General features: G+C 42.6%; 1 protein-coding gene across 7 annotated transcripts in view; it reads left to right on the top strand.

The window, feature by feature from the left end:
* The window catches only part of BCL9 (BCL9 transcription coactivator), a 93,405-nt gene that overhangs the window by 41,352 nt on the left and 24,371 nt on the right, over positions 1-27,682 (top strand). Inside the window, exon 1 of one of the 7 annotated variants that reach the window (XM_043876680.1) lies at positions 25,526-25,547. The exons of 5 other annotated variants lie outside the window; for them this stretch is intronic. The gene's annotated coding sequence lies outside the window, so the exon portion shown is untranslated. Of the gene's footprint in view, positions 1-25,525; positions 25,548-25,701; positions 26,023-27,682 lie in introns of those variants that run through there. One more of the 7 variants, XM_043876679.1, reaches the window with a different exon arrangement.

The raw sequence follows: 27,682 nt of genomic DNA, 5'->3' as shown, positions 1-27,682 counted from the left end.
TATAGAACCCAAAAGCACAAAGCTCTTTAAGTCTACTTTCTTAGAAACTACTACTGAACATCATGGCTATTGAAATTTGAAACATGGTCCTAATGGATGAGAAATGCTGCGTGACTTAGGACAGTAATGACTTCATCAAGCGTGAGTCCTAAATCAGCCTAGGTGTTCTGTTCTAGCTCTCAGAATGATGGTTCTATACATCTCTTTGTTCAGTATCAGCATGACGAGGCAGAAGCTGTGGGTTCCAGTTACTGTTAGCAACTTAACTTACTGCTGATCTGTCTCTAGAGGAGTTAGGTGAGAAAGTGAGTATGAATTCATGTAAATCTATTAACCATCAAAAGAGAAACGTCTACATAAAGGACATCACCATTATATATTAGTTATCGTGGACAGGGCTTGATGCTTATCTTGGATGACTATTTTAGTGCAAGAATAACCCACAAATCTTCTGACAGTTATTACATAAATATTGGGGAATTTTAATTTTAACTTTTGAATAGCCAGAAATGATCTAACCATGATATTAAAATAATTGGATTTGTATTTGTACAAGTAACAGATAAACCAGGTTAAAATTGCTATGAGTATCTTATGATGCTCAAGGAGTGCCCTGGCCAAGGTCATCATCAGCTTACTCTAGTTTATATTTAGAATTTATTGAGCCCTGCGCATGTTAGGCTTTGTAGAAAATCTGGTGCCTGGAAACTGAGACTCTTATGTTATTTATCATCTCATTTTGTTTATGAAGAACTTGCCTGTAGTCCCTCTAGCATTTCTTTTCACCAAGGCTCACCTTGGGTGGTGGTAGACTCTGATGCTTCTATTATGACGGTGGAAGGTTCTCATGACTCTGAGTAGGCTATGATTACCTTCTGAAATATGACTTTGGCAAACAGAAGGACCAACATGGTGGAATGCTCTGGAAGCATCATCAAGGGCATCATCAAGGACCATAGTAAACTTTTATTTTTATTTTAAATGTTCTGCTCCATTAGGCCTATCAGTGCTCTTGTATTTTGTGTCCCAATTTTTGGCTTAGAAAATATAAACACTAGAGCTAGAACAAAGTGGCTCTAGTTTGGGGCCTGATCTTTTTTTACTTTCCTTAGTGAAAAGGTAAGTTTTTGCTTTGCTTCTCTGGACCTTAATCTTTCCATTTCTAGTGAGATGTTGGACCAAGTGATCTTGAAGAGCGCTTTTGTTTTTAACATTTTAACAGTATGAGCTTTAGAGTAGTGCTTTCAAAGTTTTCTACCTACTGTCTCTCTTTTAAAAATTTTATTTACTTACTTTTGGTTGCACTGCGTCTTCATTGCTGTAAGCAGGCTTTCTCTAGTTGGAGCAAGAAGGGGCTACTTTTCATGGTGGTAGTTGGGATTCTCATTGCAGTGGCTTCTCTTGTTATATAGTACAGGCTCTTGGCATGCGGCCTTCAGTTGCTGCAGCTCAAGGGCTTAATTGCTCCACAGCATGTGGAATCTTCCCAGACCAGGGATCAAACCCCCGTCCCCTGCATTGGTCAGTGGATTCTTAGCCACCACACCACCAGGGGAAGTCCCTACCTATTGTGTGTGTGTGTGTGTGTGTGTGTGTGTGTGTTTTAAATAAGCCTTCATGGTGTCAATCTCTGAGTGAATTTGGCTACAGTCATATGATGTATCAAGACATTATGTCAAAAACAAAAAGAAATAAAAAGACTATGTCTGTAGGGACAAACTCCAAAAATCTTTGAAATGTAAGTTAATTGATTATTTCCCTTTTTACCCAGCTTATATTTAGAAGCCCCCCCACCCCCCGTCCCCGGTAAAATGTTAATACAATCTATATCCTCCCTCTTACTGTATATTTCCTGGCCAGCTTTTCTTTGCCATCACAATATTTCCAAGAATCTGCCTTTTCCTCCTGTTGGCTTATAACTGTCTGTGTAACTTACTTCAGTCATGCCCTTCTCGTCATTAATAAATTTAATTTGTGCTGCTTGTATGATGTTCATCTTTTGGGGCTTCCTATTCTCTATGCCTAGTGCTTTGTACACATTCGGCACTTGGAAAATGGCTGTTGAATTAAACTGAATTTCTGACAATTCCTACCCAGCACATTGCTTCAGACCTTCCTCCAAAGAAACCTTTCTGGACAAAATTAGACTTTTCATTCCCTTAATTTGTCTTCACAGTACTTCAGTACACATGGTTTGTATCATATTAACTTGTTTAGTTATTTGTTCAAGTTGTTCCTTTTGAAGTATGAGTGAACCATAAAGGAACAGTACCCAGACTTGGAGTTATGAAATGTTGATTTTAACTCTGCTGATTTGCTAGTTGAGCGATGGAGGACAGTCAGTCACCCTCCCTAGGTCTCAGTGTTATTGTTTTTGTTTAACATAAAAGATGGAGGGAGGGAAAAGTTGCTACAGGATCAAATGATTCTAGCCTTAGAATTCTGAAATTTGGCATATTGGTTCCTTAACAAGATTATGGGCATTTCTCGTGGCTCAGATGGTAAAAGAATCTGCTTGCAATTCAGGAGACATGGGCTCAATCCCTGAGTTGGGAAGCTCCCCTGGAAAAGCGAATAGCAACCCACTCCAGCATTCTTGCCTGGAGAATCCCATGGACAGAGGAGCCTGGCGGGCTACAGTCCATGGGGTCATAAAGAGTCAGACATGACTGAGGGTCTAACACAAGATGATAGTTCTCAAAGGCAAAGAATTTCCTTTTTCTACATTATGCTATAGATACACTGCCTGACATAGATGGTGCTTAATAGATTCTTCCTTAGAAAATGACTGCTATTCTACTCCTTCTGGCAAGAAAGTTAAACCTGAGGGCGCCCCTCTCGTATCACAGCCCATGACCTGAAAGGGTCCTCGAATCTGCTCTGGGAAATGCTACTCCAGACTCAGACCTTGGCAGCGAAGACCAGCACACTGTATTAGTCATGAAGTTAAGGGGTTCACCTAACAGCTTCGCCTTTTTAAGTGAGTGTGTTTATGGTTTGTGCTGCTTTCCTTGGGAAGATCATTTCCTTACAAGTAATGAGAGCTGTGTGTGATACGGTTACAATCTCGTTCCTCAGCTGGGATGGAGCGCTCACGTGATGCTGAGCAGCGCCCGTTTTCCCACTGGCACGCCCAGGAATGCTAAGTCTGGCAAACATTAACTCAGGAACCACAGCAGCAGTTAGGAGACAGCAGTCTGCCCACCTTCCTGAATCTATCACTACTTTTAGGGTATTTTCTTTTACTTGGTTTGAGCATTGTGCTTTTTCCCCCTTTCATTCATTCTCCTTTCCTCCTTTTTAAAAAAAAAAAAAAAAGCAAAAACAAAATAAGACATTATATTTCCTCCATGTATCCCCAGCTGAAAGCCCTGATGTTCTCATTCATCTCAGAGCAAGTCTTTTCCTCTTTTGCCTAAGTGATGTACAGCTCAGATGGTAAAGAATCCGCCTGCAACGCAGGAGACCCAGGTTCAATCCCTGGGTTGGGAAGATCCCCCTGGAGAAGGGAACAGCTACTCACTCCAGTATTCTTGCCTAGAGAATCCCCTAAACAGAGGAGCCTGGCGGGCTACAGTCCTTGGGGTCACAAAGATCAGATACAACTGAGCGACTGAGCACACAACACATACACAGTACATGCATTCATCCTCCCTGCCTCCAAGCCAAGGGCCTGGGCGTTGGAAGAACTCTGGAATCTTCCAGAGGTCTCTAGGAGCAGACACTCAAGCAGCCAGCTCTGGATAGAATAGATGGGTTGTGAGATCGCCTCAAAACCGTTCCTGTGTGCTGGAGGAGCTTTCCCAGGAGGGAGAGAAACATATGCAATTTTTCCATATGGCAGGGAAGGGAATGACATATTAGGTGGAAGAAAGCTAACACACATCTGAATGTATGTAAAGAAAAGACATGACTAGAAGGGAGGAGCTGTGGTTTAGGTTAAAACCACAAAGGAAGTGAAGGACGTTACCACCTTCCTCCTTGTGGGCAGAAGAGTCTCCTTTGGCTCATCTCATGGGCTCTGTGAGACTGCGTCTTCCTATAGGAATACATTTATGGCTCCTACCCTTCTAGAAAAGCACCATACACAGTGGTTTGTGGTCTTACAGAGTTTAGACTTGATTTTTAAAGCATAAACATGCTATAAAGTACTTCCATTTCCAAACTTGTCCCAAACAGGCTTCCCTTATCTTAAATAGAAAAGCAAAGACTTAAAGCTGTCTGGGAAATAAAGGGAAGGAAAAGCCTTTTCCCAAGTTACCTTAGCAATTTCCCTCCTTTAACTCTCCTTTGTTTTCCTAGAAGAGACCTTCTGATTAAGTTTTAGCTTAGTGAAGGAAATGAGTAGTAGTTGTGTTCTCCTAATAGCAGTCATTCACTGAGCAGTTACAATATGCTGGCTATTTTCTTTATACTGTCTCTGAATTTCCAAAAGTTTTGAGAGAGAGATTTTAGTATCCCCTATTTTTGTAGGTGGGAAAACTGAGGATAAGAAAAATCAACTCATACCATGATCTTGAACCTTGAACTCAAGTGGGCTTGATGATAACATTTGACCTCTACCCTGCCTTTCCTTAAAATATGGCTTGAGAAACATTTCAGCCACTGATGCCACAAACTTCAAAATAAGATTTGAAACCAGGCTTTACCTAGATGACCCTGGGCAAATTATTTGACCCCTCACAAAGAGTCGGACACGACTGAGCGACTGAACTGAACTGAACTGAAGGTCTTACTTATCTGGTAGGTCTTGACTGGTATGACACTTGCTTAGATCAGGGGTCCCCAGCCTCCAGGATCTAATGCTTGATGATCTGAGGGGGAGCTGATGTAATAATAATAGAAATGAAGTGCACAAAACATGTGATGTGCTTGAATCATCCCCAAACCACCACCCACCCCTAATCTCCCCCCAACAAGTCTGTGGAAAAATTGTCTTCCACAAAACCAGTCCCTGGTTCCAAAAAGGTTGGGGACTGCTGATTTAGATAGTGTTGAGGAAAGTCCTCTTTATTGGCCTCCTTGTAGAACTAAAAGAAGCAACCCATATAAAGAGGTAGCAAATGGACTGGCAAACAGTAAATTCCCCAAAAGACAGCCATTTACTCATTGTGTGTAAGTCAGCTTCTGGACCAAACTGAAAGAGCTGAAGTTTGTTTAAGGGAACCTTCCATTTCCTGAAACTGCCCTAGCTTCTCTCCCTCTTTGCAGCAAAAGATGCATCCAAGTGTAAATGGCTAGTTAACACTTGGAAGAGAGAAGCCATCCCTCTGCAAAAATAAAACAAAAGAAGCAAGCTTTCCTTGTAGAATTCTGTCTTTCTAAAACTTGAGACAACAGTTGTTTGGAGTTTATTTTGGGGGAGTGGGGTTGTTGGCAGAGAAGGAAAAAGAAGCATCTGAATGCCCCTAGCCACACTGTGCACAAGGATAGGTCCTTTAATCTCATGTTTTTCAAGTTATGTTCAGTAGAGGGTCAATTGTAGATTCCAGGTCTCAGCTGCTTTTGATCAGACCTTTTTTTTTACTTTGGTGGTGCTTGAGTTTTAGACCCAGTCAACTGAAACTTTCCTGGCTGAGTCTGTTTTTCATTGCAAATTTTGTCAAGATTTTACATCTAGGTTGCATTGGACAGGTTTTCTTTCTTTTTTTTTTTTTTGCCTTCTCTGACTGTTCTGTGTAAACTAGTTTCTGGATTAATTTTTTTCAGTTTATTTTAAATATAATATTAGAGTATCTTCCTAATTACAAGGGTAATAACTACTTACTGTAGAGAACTGTTAGAACAAAAGAATAAAGAAATATAAAATCACTCATGAACTCAGCATCCAGGGCACTATTCACATTTTATTGTATTTCCTCAAGTCTTTTCTCAGTATACATATATATGTACATTAACATGAACATAACCAAGGTTGTTTATTTAACCATTCCCATTCTACTGGATGTTTAGCTGCTTCTCTGTATATATAGCTGTCTGAGTTTCCTTATTTTGTTTTTCCTTATAAATAATTCTTAGAAAGGGAATTACATGACAATTAGGGAAAACAGTACAACCTTCCCATTTTTTATTTTAAAAATTATTTGTACCAGATTATTTTGATACTGGCAAGCCTGGGTATGGTCTTTTTTTAGACTCTTGATATATAGTGCCAAACTGATTGCCAGAAATGCTGCTCTAGGACAGGGCAAACTACTATCCATAAGCCAAATCTGTCCCATGGTCTGTTTGTGTCTTGAGCTCAGAATGGTTTTTACATGTTTCAGTGGTTGGGGGAAAATCAAAAGAAGTATAATATTTCATGACACAATTAAAATTATACGGAATTCTCATTTCAGTTCCATAAATAGCATATTTTTGGAACACAGTCATGTTCATTCATTTACATATTGTCTCTGGCTGTTTTCAGCCTACAACGGCAGAGCCCAGTAGTTGCACAAGACTATACGGCTTGCAAACCCTCAATATGTACTGTCTGCTCTTTACAGAAGCAGTTTGCTGACCCCTGCTTTCGTATGTAATCCTACAAGTTGCATGTTAGAGCACTCATTTGATCACATCCTAAACACTGGGATTTTCTTATTTTTTAATTTGAACAAGTCAATGAGTATTTACCAAATGTTTATCATGTGCCAAGTCTGCATAGAAAATATGATTTATTTATTATATTACTTCTTTGAATACAAGTTAGAATGAATTTTTTCATAAGTTCAAGTGATTTTTTTTCTGTTAATTTTCTATGTATATGAAGTGTTCAGCTTCAACTCAGGTATTTACATTTTGCATATTGCTTTTTATATGCTTTTTATATTGCTCTTTATATGCTAAGAACATAAACTTCTTTCAGTCATATTTGTTGAAATCTTATTTGTTGGAAATATTTTTTTCATTAGGCTGTTTGTCTTTTAGTTTTATGATTTTTTAAACATACAGAATTTTACATTTTTATGTAGTCACATCTATTGAATTATTTATTTTTTTCCTTTGATTTTATTCTAAGAATATCTTTGCCTGTCCCCAAGGTCTGATAAATATTTATCTATGTTTTCTTCTAGTTTAAAAAAAAAAAGATTCATTTTTATGTTTATCACTTTAATCCCACTGGAATTTTTTATTATATGGTGTGAGATAAGAATGTGAATTTTTTTTCCAAAGAGTAGGACAATTATTTCAGTATTTCTTGAGCAATTCTTCCTTTTTCTACTTACCTGTGATGTCACCTTTACTGATTCTTATGTATCCTGATATGTGTTTCTGGCGATTATTCCAATTATCTTTAAGAATGTGTGTGTGTGTGTATTCCTTGTGGATGTCCACTTTGTTGTTCCTGATTAGTTCTGTACAAGGTATACATCCTGGTTGGAGTTTCAAGCTTTACATTTTTTTGTTCCTCGGGTATTTTACTCCTTTACCACTGTAAATTTCAGTAGCATCTCCCCTTCTTGCGGCCAGTTTGTCAGGAATGTGGTATAAGCTTATGCCCTGAAAGTACACAAATGGTAAGAAAACTTCATACCAAACCAGAGATAGAGGCTAAAGCCAGACCTTGCACATATATGACTTGAAAACTGTAGTACTCATTTATAACCACTCTGGTGACAAACGCTTTCGCATTTGTAACCTAGGAGGTTGGAGGTTTTCTGGCAGAGTAGTATCAGCTGGCATAAAAGGAGCAAGTCTCTGGAAGAGCTTCCCAGAAGAGCTGTTACATGATGTGCAGCCCCTAACCTTCTGTTAACGGCTCACCCCAACCCGACCTTGGTTCACAGTGGAGTTATTTCATTTACCAGGTGTGAAAATTGGATTTTACCACAGAGGAGGGAGTTATTGCCTCTCAGGTCTGCTCTTTAGGGGAGCAGAGATTGTGGTGGGATTTATTAAGAGATTTGCTATGCATGGAACATATAATTAGAGATGTGGTCCTTTTAAATGGATTTGCTATCTTTGTCATTTTAGGAGAGCTGTGTTGTTTTTTTTTTTCCCCCTGACAGCCTTCTTTCCCGTGTAGGTTGCACACATCCTACCTAGGATCTGAATATTTTATACGGCACCATTCTGCCAAGAGAGGGACCTCAGGGGTGTGGCAGGGAGTACAGCTCAGGGGGATGGTGGAGACTGCCTATGGTTTGGATGGTAGTCACACATTGATACTAAGAATGGGAGGGAGGATGATAAAGTAATTTTCATGTTTATTAATTGCTATCTGGTCCAGGGCCCAGCTTGATAGAGATATTAGGGTCATTCTGAGACTCTCTGATGAAGGAATTCTTGAAAATCAAGAGTTCAGACTTAATTACCTGTTGTTAGAGGCTGTGTCTGTTGTTAGAGATGGTTTCAATTTTAGGATCTGGTTAAGCACATCTTCTTTATAGGAAGATACCTTGTTTACTATAATGATGGAGGAGGTGGCTGAATTTATTATTGTTTAGCAGTTCTAACACACTTTGTTCTTGTTGAGTGCCTTCAACTTATTTATATATGTATATTGGTTGCCCTCTGCAGCACTCCCATGAGATGAGTGGGTGATAAGTTTTATTATCACCTGCTTTTCCATCAAGAAGGAGAATGGGAGCTCCTGGGTTTATAGCTCAGAGTGCCTGTCACCTTGTTAGGGGATCCTCAGCAAAGTGGTGATGAAGGCAGCCCTTGCAGCCTTCCTCCAGCCCAGCTCCCTGTTGGTCTGCGAGCTGCTCTCATCCTGTACCCTGCTAGCCAGGGGCTGCTCCCTTAAAATAAAAATTATCACTATTCTTGGCCTCTGACTCTGTGGCACCACTTTACACCTAAACACCTCGCTTCCTCACCTGCTTTACAGTAAGGGCGCCTTCTCTCCTGCTTTGCTTTTAAAGGCCTTACTGTTTTCCTCACTGCCCAGCTCAAATCCCTGGAGTCACTGGTGACTCAGCCGCTCCACTCACCTCAGCTGCCCAGTGAGCCATGGAGATTCTGTCACCTGCATGTCTTTGCATTTGTCACGTCCCTCCTCTTCCCCCTGCCACTGCCCTAAATCATAATATCCCTACTTGGAGTACTGCAGTAGCCCTTACGTGGGCCCCCACTTTCCATCCTCAGCTTGCCTGTCTTCCTAAGAACAGCCTTGATAAATACCACTCTCTCTCTGCCTCCATTCTCCAGAGCTCCCCACTGTTTTCCGATTTAAGTGCAGATTCTTACCCTGCCCTGGTGGCTGAGATGGTAGAGAATCTGCCTGCAATGCAAGAGATCTGGGTTCAATCCCTGAGTCAGGAAGGCAAGAGATCTGGGTTCAATCCCTGAGTCAGGAAGGCGCCATGAAGAAGAGAATGGCTACCCACTTCAGTATTCTTGCCTGGAGAATTCCGTGGACAGAGAGGCCTGGCGGGCTGCAGTCCATGAGGTCACAAAGAGTCAGACAGGTCTTAGAGACTAACACTTCTTACCCTGTTCTCAAACCCTACCTTCCTTTTAGCCTTCTCTCCTAAACGGCTTTTACTGCTCCTCAGGACAGAGGAGCTTGATAACCAGGCGCCTGCGGGGAGAGGTCCTGAGTCGGCAGGTCTGCTGGCCGGCCCAGAACTCGCGCTGTTGGCAAGCATCCCCCCAAATCCCCCTTCCCCCACGCCCACCACGGCCAGGTGCACCCAGTGCGTGCCGCGCGCTCTGGACCACGCACGGCTCGGGCACTGTTCTCACCAGGGCACATGCTCTCAGCCCCTGGGCCTGGCTATGCTGTTCTTTTCGCCTGAAACACTCCCCACCCTGCCCCATCTCCACCTGTTGAAATTTTTCTCATGCTTTCAGGCCCAGCTCAAATATCTCCTCCTTTAAGATTGTTCCAAAAGGAGAGGATGCAAACTTCCCAGCATTAAATGTAAGGTCCGTTCACACGGAACAGCCCCGCTATACAATTCCAGTCCCGACTCCTGCCCAGGTTCCTCCGCTATCCCTAAACTCCCACTGAAAATGCATTCTCAGAACAGACTCTTTTACACATACCTCTGCCCGGAATGCGGTGCCCCTCCCCCCTCTTCCTCCCTTCCCCCATCTCTCTCTCGGTCTCCCTTTAAAAAAAAAAAAAAAACTTATCCTACTAGGCTCAGCTCATATGTCACTTCCTCCGTGCCACATTCATCACAACCAAGTCTCACTAGGCTCTCCCCGCCCCCGCCGGCACGAAGGCACTCCCTCCCCTGTGCTTCCTCGGCCTCCTACACCTCCTAGAGAATTCCATGCCAGTAGCTTACTTCGTGTTTTACCCCTTTAGCTTAATCCTAGGCAGTGACCTTGACTAAGGTGGTATTCCGCGGCCCTGGCACCGAGTGGACACTCATCACTCCTTCTGGAATGCGAGCACGAGGCAGTCTCTTTTCTCCTGAGCATCCCTCCCCCAGGACGATCTTTGATCTTTGCCCTCTCCCCTTAGCATTGCTCTTCCCTTGTCTTTTCTGCACTTGTCTTTTGCCTCCTACTAAATTGCAGGCACCCTTGAGGGAAGAAGCCTTGCAGGGTTTCCCTCCCCGTCCCCCAGCCTGGCTCCTTTACCCGTGGCGGGAGCTCGATAAATGCTTGCTTAATTGAATTGTAGGGCGTTGTGCTCAGCTAGCTGCTAAACAACCCCATTTAAGGGGTTAACTAATAACGCTTGGAGAAGTTCTTCTCCTCTGGGGGTATTTGCAATTTAATGGAAATCTTAAAAACCCAAAGGAAATGTTCACTAATGGTGGGACTGCAGGCACCCAGGGAAGCTCACTTTTGGTGGCGGTGAATGAGGACTGGGAGTGGTTTCCAGCCTGGGAGTCCTTCACCTTTTTAGTGACATGGACCCCCTTGAGCAGTCTGGTGAAGCCTATGGACAGAATCATGATTTTAAACGTGTAAAATAAAATACATAGTGATATAAAAATAGTGCATAATGAAATAATTTCAATAATGAAATATCAAAAATATTCAAAGCCTCTAATTCGTAATATAGTAATTTATGTGCTTCTTTATTAGGGCATTAATTTTAAAAAAAGTCTATTGGCAGGTCTAATAACTACTGTAATTCTGTCATAGTCGTGAGTGTAAACAATATTTAGAATATCTGCCACAACTGTAAGATGATGTGAAAATGTCTGTGATTCTATTGGTAAAAAGTCACGGGTTGCTCTGCCTTGATCTATTGCCTATCTTCATCATTGAAGGAAATGATAAATTTCAGGTAGAAGTTAGTGAAATTTAAGTTTTATTCCCCCCACCCAATCTAAATTCTATCTCGGTCCACCTTGGACCCAGGATTTGGAACCCGTTGCTTAGCCGTGTGGGTGGTGGGTGGTCCTGAAGCCAGTGTGGTTTCAATCTTGGGCTTCCTTTTCTATCTTGAGCTTCATGAGTCTTTGAATTTTTTTTTTCCTTTACTTTCACAGCCAAGGACTGTAGTCTAATTTTGCTTCATTTACACCAACCAGAAATGTGAAAGAAGGAGAAACAAAGAATTGTCAGGCCTTAGGGGAGGGAAGGGGTCTTTAGTCCCTAGCCTGGGAGGGTCTCCTCCCCAAAGCTCTAAGCTTTGGTTAGGGATGGAGTCGAGGCAGGAGGAGGAAGGGTCCACGAATTCTGAGGTGGAAAAGCAGTTGTAGTTTATCTGAGAATCTCTGCTGCCTCCTTCTAAATTCAGAAGTCAATATTGGGGCCAAAGAGCCTGATTCCAGGGGTAGTCCAGCACAGTATCCATCCTTCTTGGTTGCCAGTGACTAAGTGAAATATCATTGCTCTTGAAAACTGCACTCCCTAATGCTGATGTTATTTCTAATTTGGGTAAAAATGTTTGTGCAGTTCTTTTTAGCACCAAAATACAGGGAACATATTCAGTCCATTCCCAGTTATCCTTGTGTGTTTTAGTCACTTAGAGGCAATTTTCCCCCAAGTAGATTTACCCCACTCTTTGCCATGCTGTGTGGCACGTACCTTTGCTGTTAGTGGGTGTATGCTTAGACAATACAAGTAAATTTGAATATTAGCTGGATATGTTGCTACCAGGATGAACACCATGTCAGCCCAGGTAAACTATTATCCCTGCCCCTAAATGGTAGTTACACCAAATGTTTGCCATTGGCATCTTCCTTTCTTCCTTTCCTCTTGTGTGTGTCTGTTTGTGTGTGTGTGTGTGTATGTGTGTGTGTGTGAGCTCATCCATTTTTATTCCTTCCACTTTCACCTCTGCACCTGCAACTCTTACCTGGTGGGACATCTCCATTTTAGTGTTCAGCGGTCACCTATGATTCCAAAACTTAACTCTCTTCCTTCACAAACCAGCTTCACCTTTCTAAAGAACATCTTTATTGAGATGTAACTTGCATACCCTAAATTCACTCATTTTAAGTGTATATATGGCTCAATGATTTTTTTTTTTTTTTGTAAATTTACAGTATTGTGCAACCATCACCAAAACCCATTTTTATAACCTTTGCTTCACCCCAAAAAGATCCCTCATACTCATTTGCAGTTGATTCCCATTTCCAGTCCCACTAATCTGCTCTCTCTTATAGCTTTGTTTTGTTTGGACATTTCATGTAAAAAACATTATACAATACTATAGTCTTTTGTATCTGGCATCTTCCCTGGTGGCTCAACCTGTAAAGAAACCATCTGCAAATGCAAGAGACTTGGGTTCAATCCCTGGGTGGGGAAGATCTGCTGGCGAGGGAAATGGCAACCCACTCTAGTATTTCTGCCTGGAGAATCCCATGGACAGAGGAGTACAGTCTATGGGGTCCCAAAGAGTCCAACATGACTGAGTGACTAACATTTTCGCTTTTCTTTTCTTTCACTTAGCAAGTGATTTTGAGGTGCATCCATGTTATAGTGTGTATCAGTACTTGATTTTTTTTATTGTTGAATATATTCTACAGTATTGTTATGTGTGTGCATACATGCTAAGTCACTTTAGTCATGTCTGACTCTCTTCAACTCTATGGACCGTAGCCTGCCAGGCTTCTATGGGATTCTCCCGGCAAGAATACTGGGAGTGGATTGCCATGCCCTCCTCATACCACATTTTATTTATCCATTTATCAGTTGATGGACGTTTGGATTGTTTTCACCTTTTGGCTATTGAGATAATGTTGCTGTAGGACATTCACACACAAGTCTTTGTGGACATGCAGGAGTGGAATTGCTGGGTTGTTTGGTAAACTTATGTTTAACTTTTTAAGAAACTATGGAACTGTTTTCAAAGGTGGCTGTGCCATTTTACCATCCCACCAGCAGTGTATGAGAATTACAGCATCTCTTCATTCACACAACACTTGTTATTGCCTGACTTTTCAAAACTGTATCCCTAGTTGGTATGTAGTGTTATTTCACTGTGGGCCAGTGCCATTTTCAAACCACTCCTATTTCTGACCACAGTGTCCCTCTTTTCACAGGTTTTATGGCTAGAAGCCAAACTTATGCTATTTTTCCTTCCTCTTGTATTTTCATGCTGCAGAAGTGAGCTACCATAATCTTTTTCAGATAGCCCCTGGCCTGGCCACCTTTTCATCCCCCCTCACACTATCCTACCTGGCTCTGCATCATCTCACAATTACTACACATTAGTCTTCCAGCTGCTTTCCTTGCTGGCTGTAGCTCTCTCTTCAAATTGTCCTTCCTGTAGCTGCAGATTCATTGTTAGTATCATCACATGAAAAGGATATTTCATGGATGTGGAATTGGGGGATCTGTGCTCCAGTCCAGGAATCACACTCGTTATCACATGACCTTGAATTAATTCTGTAACTTATCTGAGCCTAGTCTCCTTCCTTAAGTTACTTACCCTCTCTTGACACCAGTTAGGAGAGTCCCCATTTCCTCATGGGCAAAGTAAGGATAGTAATAGAGCCTATCTTACAGAGTTGTTGTGAACCAACCATGTAGTCCATTTAAAGACCTTAGCACAGTGCCAGGTGTATGGAACACTCAGTCAGTGCTGACTAAGACTACTATTTTAATGATAACTATAACTACTATTATTATTCACTATGATGGAGGTATCTTCTGAACCTTATCACGTGGTTATCGTAAGAGTTGGCTGTTGCTATGAATATGAAAACGCTTTGAAAGACACAATGTAAATTGCAGTGGTGTTATTTTTACACAATTTTTCCCTTGCTCAGGAGAGAGGTTGTGTAGGTTAGTAGCAAGGGCACAGGTGTTGCCACCAGCCTAGCATTCAAATCTGGAATGTGCTGTTTAAGTATTGTGAGGCTTGGGCAGTCATTTAACCTCTGCATTTGGGTTTTCTTGTCTATAAAATGGGTGTAATTATAAATCACATTCAGGATGATGCTGTAAGGAAGGTGCCTGTTCCATAAGCAGTGTTCAGTACACTGTGACCTTTTTATTAATAAAGATATATAATTCTGGTTATTTAGGTATATAAACACATATATACATCAGTGGTAAAGAATTCGCCTGCCAATGCAGGAGACACTGGTTCAATTCCTAGATCAGGAAGATAGCCTGGAGAAGGAAATGACAACCTATGTCAGCACTCTTGCTTGAGAAATCCCATGGACAGAGAAGCCTGGCGGGCTACAGTCCTTAGAGTCACAAAAGATTCAGACACGACTTAGCAAATAAACAACAATGGCAACATGCATACTTTGGTTCTGTTTTGATAAATACAGACATCTAATGCAATATTTGTTAGTATTTTCAGATACCCATATTTTTGTTAAATGGCTACTAGTAAATAACATTATAAAATTATTCATCAAAAAGTTGTAAATTTTTAAGCATGTTACCTTTTTTTTTTACACTATTGTTTTATTTAGAATGAACAATCTTTTAGTTGAAAGTTACTAATAGACATGAAGAAAAAGTAAGCATGTTATTTTTTAATACTAAGGTCTTGGTTACTCTTTTTATTGAAGTATAGTTGCTGTATAATATTTCATAAGTTACAGGTATACAACATAGCGATTCATAATTATTAAGGTTACATATATTCCATTTCTGGAGAAGGCAATGGCAACCCACTCCAGTATTCTTGCCTAGAGAATTCCATGGACAGACCATGAGCTCGCAAAGAGTTGGACACAACTGAGGGACTAACACTTTCTTTTTCTATACTCCGTTTATAGTTATTTTATAATATTGGCTATATTCCCCATGTTGTACAATATATCCTCATAGCTTATTTTATCTGGCCTTTTTAAAAACTTACCGTGTATCCTTCTTGTATGCTTTCTCTAAATTATATTTTGTGTAATGAATTCCCAACTTATTTAACCAATCATATGCCCCATTGCTTCCTAACACCCGTGCTGAAGAGAGGCTGTAGTGTGGGCTGGTTAAGAGCTTTCACCTCCGGCTGACTTGGGTTTTAAACTCAGCTCCCACTTAGCTGCATGATTTAGGACAGTTACTTACTCCTTGAAGCATCTGGCGCCTCAACTGTAAAATGAGAATAACAGTTCGTATCTCATGACGTTATTATGTGTATCAAATGAGACAATATAAATGTAGTGTTTAGTGCCTGGCACATGCAAATACTAAATGCTCAATAAATGACAGCTGTCATCATGTTTGTTGGTAATGACCTTTACTGTTATCATTTTCTGTCCACACATGTGCTGTGCTTCTTTTAGTCTGTGGCTTGCTCCTTGTCTCCCTTCCCTTGAGGTCATCAACCCCTCTTGGAACTGCCCAAAACCTATTCTTCAAGGCCCCGTTCAATTTAATCCTTCAGATTATTGCTTGCTACTCCAAACTCTACTCATTGCTTTTTTTTTTCCCTACAAGTCTAGAGTTTTGTGTCATATCTGTTATACAATTTAGGAGTTAGTTGTTATTAATTTTTATGCTTCCTCATTTGGACTATATGGTGCCTGAGAGGGACTATTTTTTCAGCCTCTAGTGAAATTCTCACTCTCCTTAATTTGGCATTAAGACAGATAGTAGGTGTTTTATTAGTTTTTGATAACACAGAAAGCAAACATGTAAAAGTCGTTATGAAAATTTAAAACCAGGGGTTTCTTGATCACCTGTATGGTCTCCTTCATTAATATGAATGAAGATTTGTCCTGAGAAAATTATTTATTGTAAAACACAGCACAGAGAGGAGAAAGGCGTGGTGACTGAAGAGTTCCAGAGTGAAGATCAGCACTGTTTGTTGTTAGCGTCTTTACTGACATGAATGACCTTCTTTTTGCTTTCCTCATCACTTCTTGGTCTCCCTCTGCTGTCTCACCTCTTTTTCCAATCCCAAAGGACCTGCTGTCCTCGGGAAGCCCTCAGAGTATCTCCTTCTAGCTTGAGTTTCTGAGGAAAAACTTTCTCCAAGCTTCAGCATTAGCCTTTTCTTTGTTCTCCGTATTTCCTCAGTATTGTTGGCAGTTAAGAAGGACAGAGGTCTGGCCAGATAAAATTTTAAAGTGAAAAAGGGCTGACCCCTTATTATGTCCCTTCCCAAGGTATTGGGAAAGTGGCATCTCAAATCCAAAGGTATGAATGTCTAATGACAGAATTTAAAGGACTGTATTAGGAGAGTTGAAGAGATACCAGTGAGTGAGATGTGATGTGACAATAAGTGAAGTATTGAGGAGATGGCCTTTTCAGTGCTCCTAAAATCTCTCTTAAGGCCAACCCCATTGTGGATAATCCAGAGATGCACAAATGTAATAACAATAACCATCAAAAAATAATAATACTAATAACCAACATTTATTGGGTACCTACAGTGTGCCAGGCACTCTTCCTACATGTCTATATGCAGTCATTCATTTGTTCCATACACTATCATTACTCCATTTTATGGAAGAAAAAACTCAACCCTAGAGAAGTTAAGTAATTTTTCTAAAGTCACACAGCCCTCTAATAAAAAGCTGGGATTCAAGCCAGGCAGTCTGACTGAGAGGCTCTCCACCCAGAAATGCTTTTTTGATTCATGATTCTCCCCTTGTAAACTAGTCTGGGAAGAGGCAACTTCATGATAAAAACCTAGATATCACCACCATCATCATAATCATCGCCATCATCACAGCAAATAGGGACCTATGCCACTCTGTACAGGGCACAGCACAGAATGCTCAGAAGACAAAGAGGCATCGGCCCCACTGCACGTCTGAACTTGACCCCTTAACCCTTCAGATTGCTTCAAATGCCTCCACTACCACACAGCAGTTTCTGCTCACCTCACCCACCTCCCAAGAATGTACCTCCTCTTGACTGCCACTTTTTGCCTCTGCTCTGCCACTTATTTATTACTTTCTATCTTGTATTGCGGTTATTTATATACATTCTTATACAGCCAAGCCTTTGCTCATTGCTGAGTCTTTTGCCTGGTTGACTGCTACACATTTTTTAAGACTGTGCTCAGGACTTATTGCGTCCCCTGACTCTCCTGTCTGAATTAGATATGCCTCCTCTGTGTGCCCCAAATGCCTGGTATGTATCCATATGCTAGCATTTACTATGTGCTGTGCTGTGCTTAGTCACTCAGTCATGTCTGACTCTTTGATACCCCGTAGACTGTAGCCCACCAGGCTCCTCTGTCCATGGTGATTCTCCAGGCAAGAATACTGGAGTGGGTTGCCATGCCCTGCTTCAGAGGATCTTTCCAACCCAGGGATTGAACCAGTATTTACTATACTTGATTATAAATGTTTGCTTATCAGTATCCCTAACTGGATAGATCCCAGATTCAAATGTCAGGGAACATGTCCTCTTCTTATTTGAATCTTCGGTACTTTGCAAAGTACCTGGCAAATTAGACATTTTCTCTTCCCCGCCCCCCCCCCCCGCCCCCCCGGATGAATGAATCTTCCACATAAGTCTGATTATACTTTGAAGACAAAACGGTGTGCCTGATTCATTTTTTGTTCCCCTCAAGATGCCCTGCATCTAGTAGATACTCAATAAATGTAGCAATAACTCAACGACTTTGAAACACAAAGAGGTGTAAGATTCTGCTCTCAGGACATAGGGAAGGACTGGCAACTACAACAAAAGGTAGATGATATTATTATTGGGCTTCCCTGGTGGCTCAGCAGTAAAAAATCCTCCTGCAATGCAGGAGCTGCAGGAGACATAGGTTCGATCCCTGGGTCTGGATGATCCCCTGGAGGAGGGCATGACAACCCCCTCCAGTATTCTTGCCTGGAGAATTCCATGGACAGAGGTGCCTGGTAGGCTACAGTTCATAGGGTCAGAGAGTTGGACAGGACTGAAGTGACTTAGCACGCATGTACACACGCTATTAATATTAAACACTTGCATATCTAAGCTGTGTTCTAAAACAGGTGATATAAACATCTACTACTGAACTTAATGATAAAGAAAATAACATTTTTTTTCTATGAAGTTTGAAGTAAAATACAGTCTAATATTCAAATCCAGGTCCTGGTAACTCTAAAGCCACTGTTTTTCCTGCTATACTATATTGTGGAGATGTTAGGATAGTTGGGCCCAGAAGAACAAGTAGGGCTTAAATAATTAGAGAGGAATTAGCGCTGCACAAATGATTATACACACACACACGTATGTACATGTATGTACACACACAAGTCTTTTGGGAAGATCTATTTAGGAAGAACGTGGAGAATTGACTGAGAGGAGAAGCTGGAGGCAGGAATGTCTATTTAGAAACTATTACAACAGTCCCACCTTGGGAACAGAAAACAAGAAATTGATTTAAGGAGGAATTTGTGGACACTGATGGTTGAGTAAAATACATAGCAGCTAGAAATTTTGAGTCAGGATTACTCCAAAATTTCGAGCCTAAGTGAGAGACAGTGTATAATTTTGAAAGATGGTGAGTTTGTTTTTTGATGTGTTAAACTGACTCCTACATGGGCAAACCGAGTGGATAGAAATGCAGGATTTAAGCTCAAGAGAGGCCTGTGTTAGACCTGCAAATGTGTTGATCAACTGCAAAGAGGTAATAGCTAAAGTTAGGAGAGCAAGAGAGAGAAATCCTAGGGAGAAGTGGAGAAACAAAAGATCAAAACACCAAGGAGTTTAAGGAACATTCAAGAAATGTTCAAGTAAAGGAAGTATTTAAGTCAATAAAGAAGACAGACCTCTAGGTATCCATTAGAAGGAAATGAAATCATGATCTTCAAGTGATATCTGCACCCCCATGTTGACAGCAGCACTGTTTACAATAGCCAAGTATCCATCAACAGATGAATGGATAAAGAAAATATGCTATATACATACAGTGAAATATTACTCAACCACAGAAATGAAGTTATGCCATTTGCCATTACTTGGATGAAACTTGAGGGCATTATCCTGAGTGAAGTAAGGTAGACAGGGAAAGACAAATACTGTGTGATCTCACTTATACGTGAAATCAAAAAACCCCAAACTCACAAAAACGGAGAATAGACTGGTGATTACCGGAAGCAGAGGGTAGAGGGTTGGGGGAAAGGTATGAAGGTATTCAAAAGGTGGCTCAGTGGTAAAGAATCCGCCTGCCAATGCAGGAGATGCAGGAGAAGTGGGTTCAATCCCTGGGTCCAGAAGATTCCTTTGAATAGGGAATGGCAGCCCACTCCAGTGTTCTGGCCTAGAAAATTCCATGGACAGAGGAGCCTGGCAGGTCAGACATGACTGAGCACGCACACACACACATGCATTCAAAAGGTATAAAATTAAAAAAAAAAAAAAGGTATAAAATTCCAGTTATAAGATAAATAGGATGTGGGGGTATAATGTACAGCATGGTGACTATAACCAACAATACTATAGTGTATATTTGAAAGTTGCTAGGAGAGTAGGTCTTAAAAAAGTTCTCATCACACATACACAAATCCTAACTATGTGAGGTGATGGATGTTAACTAAAGTTAAGTGGTAATCATTTCATAATATATACATATATTGAATCATTATGTGCATACCTTAAACTTAAACAATATTGTATGTCAATTATATCTCAATAAAATTGGGGGATGGGGGCTAGACAAAACAAGAATATCATTGTATCTTGGAGTTCAGACTGTAAGAGAGTAAAAAAAGGATATTCATTGGATGGATTTGGTGATTAGGTTTGGCCATATTGGAGAAAGGATTTTGGTTAAATGGTTAGGTTAATTACAGAGGAAGAAAAGGAATTGTGATGGGAGAGAATGTAGGTTACCCTTTAGATAAACTGGGGATGAAAAGAAAGGGGGGGAAAGAGTATTTGTGTAAGAAAGATTTTACTAAAGATTCTAAAGAGTGAGTAAATGGAAGACAGACGGATAACTGAGCAAAACCCTTCCAAGCTGAGATGAGATGACAAGGTTGGTCTTGCAGTGTAGAAGTAGGAGACAAAGTTTGGAGTAATTGCTGTAGGAAATGATATAGGAAGCAATAAGGATGCATAAAAGGATTGCCAAGTAAAATCCAATAAAGTTTGATTGAAGTTCCATCACCTGAAATTTGATTGAGATCCATTTTTTTTTTTTTTTTTTGGTTTCATGGGGGATTTTCTTCTAGTAATGTCTGCCAGCCCAGGAGTGAAAACAAATGTGGGTACATCTCAGCCATAGGAATTTCAATTGCTGGAATGATAGGTGGTCAAGGATTCCAAAAGGCAATGTGGCTAGTAAGAGCAACCTGGACTCAAACCATGGAAGTGAAGTCAAAGCTGCAGTAGTTAGGTACCAACTCCAGAGAAGCTGGGAAGAGACTGATTGTGGGAAGTGGGAAGATTTTAGTAGTGAAGGCAGAACCCAGGAAAAATAAAATAGGCGCGTGTGTGTGATGGGCAAAATTCCTGGAGAAATGTCTAGCAGGAGAAAATGAAATTAAATAGTAGAAATACTTGCAGAGAATTATTCTTGGGAAAGAGGTTAAGAATTTTAAAAATGAAATAGTAAATTAGTGGAAACTGAAGAAGAAAGGAGACATGAGACTGTAAGGACAGATGTGAAGAACCACCTGAAGACCAAGAGATCTAGGGGAGAAATGGGTACAGCACGTGGAACATATAGGTTGTTTCTCATTGAGCCATGATGGACTATGGCTGGAAAGCTGGGGAAGGGGAATTGGCATTTCTATATCGATCAATTAGGGCTTAGGAATTTGCAGGCTGGGTGTCACAAAGCTTGGCTTCCAGAAGGCAGGCAATGAGGTTAGGAGGCACAACCCTGTAGGTTTGAGTGTGGAAATAAGGGAGAAACATCGGTGGTACCTTCTAAAGGGAAATGAGTGTCACATGACAGATCTGTCAGAGCTTTTGCAGATCGAGTGCCTCTGATGCCCGGGTTGTAGAAAGCAGATATGTGGGGACATAGAACAAGACCCAAGCTCACATCAGAGTGCCAATGGCCCCAGGTGGAGCTGCAAGAAGGAAGGAGATGGGAATTTTGATTTCTTCCTTATGAAAAGGACAATTAGCCCTCAATATTCCTGGCAGGGATGAAGCTCTGGAACTTCTCATTGGCTTAAATGGACTGGTGAAATCTGCTTCATGGGCAGCCTAAACAAGAAATCCCTTCCTGACTATTTTACTACAGCACTGGGCAGTACCTATGCAAGTCAAGATGCTGTCCCATTCTAAACCCTCATTTTCAGTCATAAATGACTATCTTGGTAGTATTCCTCTGTCCATGGGATTCTCCAGACAAGAATACTGGAGTGGGTTGCCATACCCTCCTCCAGGGGATCTTCCCTACCCAGGGATCAAACCCACGGCTCTTACATCACAGGTGGATTCTTTACTGCTAAGCTACTGGGGAAGCCCAGATAAATTGGTAAGAAACAGTTTAAGAAGCAGGAAATCATAAACAAACTAAGGACTTTGACCAAGGCCAGGAATTTGTTAGGGCCTCTTATAACCCTTGCTGTCCTGGGTGGCTCAGTGGTAAATGAGGATCTCCCGTTTGCAATGCAGGATACTCAGATTCGATCCCTGGGTTGGGAAGACCTCCTGGAGAAGGAAATCGCAATCCACTTCAGTGTTCTTGCCTGGGAAATCCCATGGACAGAGGAACCTGGTGGTGGGCTGCAGTCCATGGGGTCACAAAAGAGTCGGACATGACTTCTGAACTAAATAGCAAGATGCTTCTAACCCTAGCACCAGCTGACTGAGTGGGTTCAGCCTTTCTGAGTCTTGATTTTATTATCTAATATTCTCTCTTACAATAGTAATATTGTTAGGAGTGAATAATCCGCGGAGGTTAGAACAGTGCTGTAGAGTGCTGGACTTAAATTCTAGTCCCTAAAAATGGGCATAATTTTGGCAAGTCGTGAAACTTCTATGTCTCAGAATTCTCATCTGTAAAATAGGATGTGGTTCTTTCCAACCCAGAAATATAGGTATATGTTTATCAAAAGCTGAGAGAACAAAAGCATTTCAAAGAGTCGGACACAACTGAGAGACTCTTTGTGACCCCATGGGCTGTAGCCTACCAGGCTCCTCAGTCCATGAGATTTTCCAGGCAGGAACACTGGAGTGGGTTGCCATTTCCTTCTCCAGGGGATCTTCCCGACCCAAGGATCAAACCCAGGTCTCCCGCATTGTAGGCAGACGCTTTACCGTCTGAACTACCAGGGAAGTCCTAAAAAAAATAAAATAAAAAGACTAGTGACACACAAATAACAGGTGCAGTGATTAGTTAAAGAACTAAGCCAGACATACCATCCATGTTTGTATCACAGTGGGTGCTTATCATCATTGGGAGAAGCAAATTTCAGAAAGTAAAAAATCAAACCCAGATCTCTTCAGTGTTGAAAGCATTTATTTTTAACCATATTACCATTTGGATTTTTAAAAAAATGATTTCTCTTAGAATTTCTACAGTAAGATAAACAGTTTGAAGCTTTTATTTAAAGGCTGCTTTTCACAATGATTTCATCATTATCAATTAGTATTTATGTATAAACAGTATGCTAGAGCCCTATCCAGTAAAATAGATAGAATTCTTTCTCAAGTGAGATGGAGATGCATGGAAGTTAGAAAATTCAGAGGAAAAAAACTAATAAAAATAGATAAACTATTTCATTACAGTAAATAATATTTTAAATGCATTTCTATCCCATGTGCAATGTAGCTAAATTACCATTACTATGGAGTCTCTAACCTTTGAATCTCATGACTTTCAGTTTGCTTAAATTCTCAGTATTATTGCTCTTTTAGCCTGGTGTTGCACATTTAATATTCATTTGCTTTTTTCCTCTGGTTCAGTAAATAATTCTAACATATATTTGTTTGACATATATAGTTAAGTGAGGGTGTTAAGGCCTTGTAAAATGGTTAAGACTTTTTTGCATGTGTATTATTGTTATAATGAGCTTGTTTTTTTTTTACCTTTCTGGGCAGAGGTGATCTGGTCTGGAACACCCTAGCCCAGAGTTTATTTTAGTAGTGGTTTTCTCTTACAGATAAGTCTGTGAATCCCTTCTTTCCATCCACCTTAGTAATTGCAAATGCCTCTTGCATATTTCTGGATTTAATTATCTTTTCATATGTCCAGACCTGATTTTCCTCCTACTTTTTTTTTTTTTTACAGAGGTCCTTACTATGTTTCATCAAATATTCTATCACCAAAACTTGACGAAAAGCATTGTAATATTTTTCCATTAGGAATCCTTCAATTGATCTTAAATTTATATTTATACCTGCTTTTGCCTTTTTTTTTTTTCTGCCTGCAATGCGAGAGACCTGGGTTCAATCCCTTGGTTGGGAAGATACCCTGGAGAAGGTCATGGCAACCCACTCAAGTATTCTTGCTGGAGAATCCTCGTGGACAGAAGAGCCTGGGGGGCTACAGTCTATGGGGTCACAAAGAGAGAGTCAGACGCGACTGAGCAACTAAGCACAGAACAGCATGCTCAGTCAAAACATAAGACAAAGAGAAAACATCTGCTATGAAGAAAACAGTTTTTCATAGAATCTAAGCTGGGGAGCCATGGTATAGAAACTTACATGACCAGCCCAGAGTTTTAAAGTGTTTCAAAAGCTTTATCATTTAGGGCTCTCCTGTTATCATCCTTTTGGGCTTCCCTGGTGGCTCAAAGGTAAAGAACCTGCCTGCCAAAGCAGGAGATGAGGGTTCAGTCTCTGGGTCGGGAAGATCCCCTGGAGAAGAAAATGGCAACCCACTCCAGTATTCTTGCCTGGGAAATCCCATGGATTGAGGAGCCTGGCGGGCTACAGTCCATGGGGTCACAAAGTGTCAGACACGACTGAGGATGTACCATCCTTTACCACTGTACCATTCGTTAAAAACTTGCCACAAGGAACGTTTCCTATTTTCTAGACAGGGAACCTAATATTTCTTCGAAATAAGTACCTGGTTAAAACTTGGTGATGGAAGCAAATACAGAAGAAAATTTTATCTACTTCTCTTGGCCATGTTGCCTCCATCTATCTTCAGGGAGAATACGAAGTACAGTGTAACACAGGCAGTCTTCACTTAACTGATGGAGAAAAGCTGTGGGGCCAGTGCACATAGTTACAGAAACATCTTAGATCAAGACTCTACAAAGCACAGACACAGAGATTTAAACCGTGTGTTCTGGGGAGGGCTGTGGAGCAGACAGGTCTGTAATAGCAGCTGGGCACAGCAGCAACAAGGGCCACAAAGATAAAACAGGAGTAGTCGGAATCTGAGCTTTATTCAGCAACATGCGCTCACCATGATGCCGTCATTTTTCCTTCTGAGAAAAGTGCAGTCTAATGGGTTACCCTCTCACTTCACAGGGGGCAGTGCCGGAATGCCTGGGGTTTGAGCTCTCCAAAGCACAGGCCTTCCAAAAATCAGGGAAGTGATTTAAAAAGCGGTTATGAAGCGATTTTAGGATCTGGGCAGAGGTTCTCTATGGGCTCTAGATAGCGATGCGTGAGTGGGGTTGAGGCGGGCTCCATAAGGAAGAAGAGACCCTGCACTAACCAACGTGTCTGCAGGACATGGCTAGAACGTGCTTTGGAGAAGGTGGAAAAGAGTGCAACCCCGAAAGGGGCCTGCACTCTTTGGAGGGGAGAAAGCCGGCAACAGCGAAGGCAGTGCAGAGACTGAGGGGTGAAGACCAGGGACGGGAGAGGGGGTGGGTTAGGGCGGAACCTCATCCTGGAGGCGGGCAGGGGTCTCCTTGAAGACTGAGGACTAGGCCGGGACCAGGACAGTAGGGAAGTGTGAGGGAAGGACCCCTTCCTTTGGCAGCTCCCAATTTTTTTCTGTCAAAGATGGCCAAATTCCACATTGCCCTTCCCCCCTCCGCGCCTTTTCCACCGTGTGGCTCTCCGGTGCTGCAGGAGGCGGTGAGGAGGTCCGGTGAATGTGAACGCGAAAATAAAGGTGCAAGAAAGAAGAGCCCCTCCCTGGCCGCACCTCCCACCCCGCCGGCCCTTTGGGAGGTTCTTTTAGTTGGGGGGGGGGGCTCTGCCGCTTTAAGGTGGGGAGTAGGCGTCACCTCTGGCCGGGTGACGAACTGGGGAGGGGACCTGGTAGGTGTGTCCATGCAAAGCAAGGAGGTGGTGCCGACGGTGGGCGGTTCCATAGTAAAATATTGGAGGGAGGGGCGGGGTCGAGGAGGCGAGGCTACTTGGTGGGCGGGGCTCGAGAGGCGGTGCCTCTCCGGGAAGGCTGGGGAGGGGGAGGAGGAAGCGGCCGGGTTGGTACCATTACGCGCGTTCGGGAGGGGGACAAGTGACATTCCCTTGGAGGGGGGCGGGCCTTTCCCGGCGGCTGGGCCCTGCGCTGAGGTGGGGAGGGGCCGTTCCCTCTTCCCCCGCCGGGCTGGACGTCGGAGCAGCGGGGGAGGGGGCACTTCTCCGCTCGCGTCCGAGGCGGGGCCGGCGGTACCTTTCGTGGCGCGGTGCGGCTGGGGGAGGGCCGAGGGGAGGGGGAAGGGGCGGTACTGGGAGGGGGGTGCCGGAAAGGGGGAGGCGCCGGCGGACAATGGAGCCTATGTGTGCCTGCGGGAGTGGGCCGGCGCCGCCGCCGCCGCTGCCGCCGCCGGGGGGAGACGCTGCGCCGCCGCTGCCGCTGGCCCCGGCCCCAGCCCCGCGGGGCTGAAAGCCGCCCCGGACCGAAGCCCCCTCCCCTACGTCGCTCCTCCTGTCCCTTCCCCCACTCCTGCCTCGGGGGTAAGTGGCACCTCAGGGGGCGGGGGAGGGGAAGGACCGGAGCCGGGGGTGGGGGGGGCCGGGTCCGCGTCCGCGTGTTTTGAGAGGGTTTGAGGGCAGGGGTAGCCAAAGCCGCGGAGGGCTGGGGGCTGGGGTGAGGGGAGAAAAGGGGTGGGGGCCGAGGTTGTGAATTTAAGAGTTGAGTCTAGAGAAACCTGTGGGGAGAGGTTGGGGGGGCGTCCTCTGCCCACCAGCGGTGGGGAGAGACTGAGGCGTCTCTCAGCTTTTTAGAGGTTGTGTCCCAGGCGGTGCTTGGAGAGACTAAACGAGGACATGGGACAGTCCCAGGGTCCTGGGATGAAGGGACATCGTAGGGACGAGATGGAGAGCTGAATTCGAGTTGAGTTTGGTGGGGTCTTTTAGACCCAGGAGATGGATAGAGAGGTAAAGGGGAGTTTGCAGGCCAGTGACTTGTTGGAGGGTGGGGGAACCCGAAGCTAAGAGGAATGTTCCTGAAGTAAAGGGCTCCAGCAGGTGAGGTGGTGATGTCTAGGTCACTGAGTCACTGTGAGGGTCCTGGACACGCCAGTGATTTCCAGAATGGAGCTGTAGTCGTTGACCTTTGAAAGTTGCAAAGACTATTAAAGGTGTCACTGGTTGGTGTTGGACCAGCCTGGTGAAATGGAGATATTCTATTAAAATAAACAGCAGACTTGGTTATTATGTTCAGAGGGAAGGGCCGGAGGCCTGTAATAGTGTTTCTGGGGTCCTTATGTGAAGGCTCCCAAGCCTGAAGGAGGAGGCCTGAAACCTGTCTTCCAAAGCCCTGCCTGCCATAGAGAAGAGTGACTTGGAGCCTAGACTGCAACCCAGTTGGAGACTGATAAACTTATTAGACAAAGTAGAGAAATGGACGTAACTTTGTGTCAGTAGTGAGAGACTAAGGTGGGGTAGAATTGGTGCAAAGTTAAACTTTCCTTAGGGCAAACATATTCAGATCCCTGGGCAGTAACTTTAAAGGGAAAATGATTGAGTGGCCATGTAAAGAGTTAGGTTTTGATCAGTGGTGTGTAATGGAGTGTTTGTTAGCATTTAATGTGTTCAAGAACTAAGTGTTCATTCTTGGGTCAGAGATTTGGACTCTTGTCCACTGCGCTGGAAGTGATGAATCAGAATTAGCAGATAGGAAGGATAAGTAGTTGAGAGTAAGGGGTAGGGGGTGCAGATGGGTATTGGTAGGTAAGACTCCTGTGTAGGTTAACTTTTCACTGTTCATGGAGATTGTACAACATGATTGTTCTGTTGATTTTGGTTTTTGATTGGATGCTCATGATTTGTAAAAAGGAGTTAAGTGTGAAAAACGTTACGGTCCTAAGTACAGATTTAAGAAGGATCTTGCTAACTGTTGAAAAAGACCCAATCTATAAAAAACAGAAATGGGTTAATAAAAGGAGCAGTTAGTTAGATGGCATAAGGATGCTTTGGGAAGTGAGGATTCCATTAATTGGTGGTTTGTGTGAAAAGAGGAAATTTAATGCAAAGTTGACATAGAGATGATCTTTCATAGTTTTAGAATCTAGGATCTGATTGTATTGAACCATTAGGATATTATTTTGTAATAACAGTGTTGAATATAAGATGATAATAGTTCCTAAACCTGTGGTAGATGATATGGAGGTCA

Source organism: Cervus elaphus, chromosome 20, assembly GCF_910594005.1.
Source record: "Cervus elaphus chromosome 20, mCerEla1.1, whole genome shotgun sequence".
Taxonomy (NCBI): domain Eukaryota; kingdom Metazoa; phylum Chordata; class Mammalia; order Artiodactyla; family Cervidae; genus Cervus; species Cervus elaphus.
Note: the sequence above shows the minus strand (reverse complement) of the source record. Positions and strands in the feature narration are given on the sequence as shown.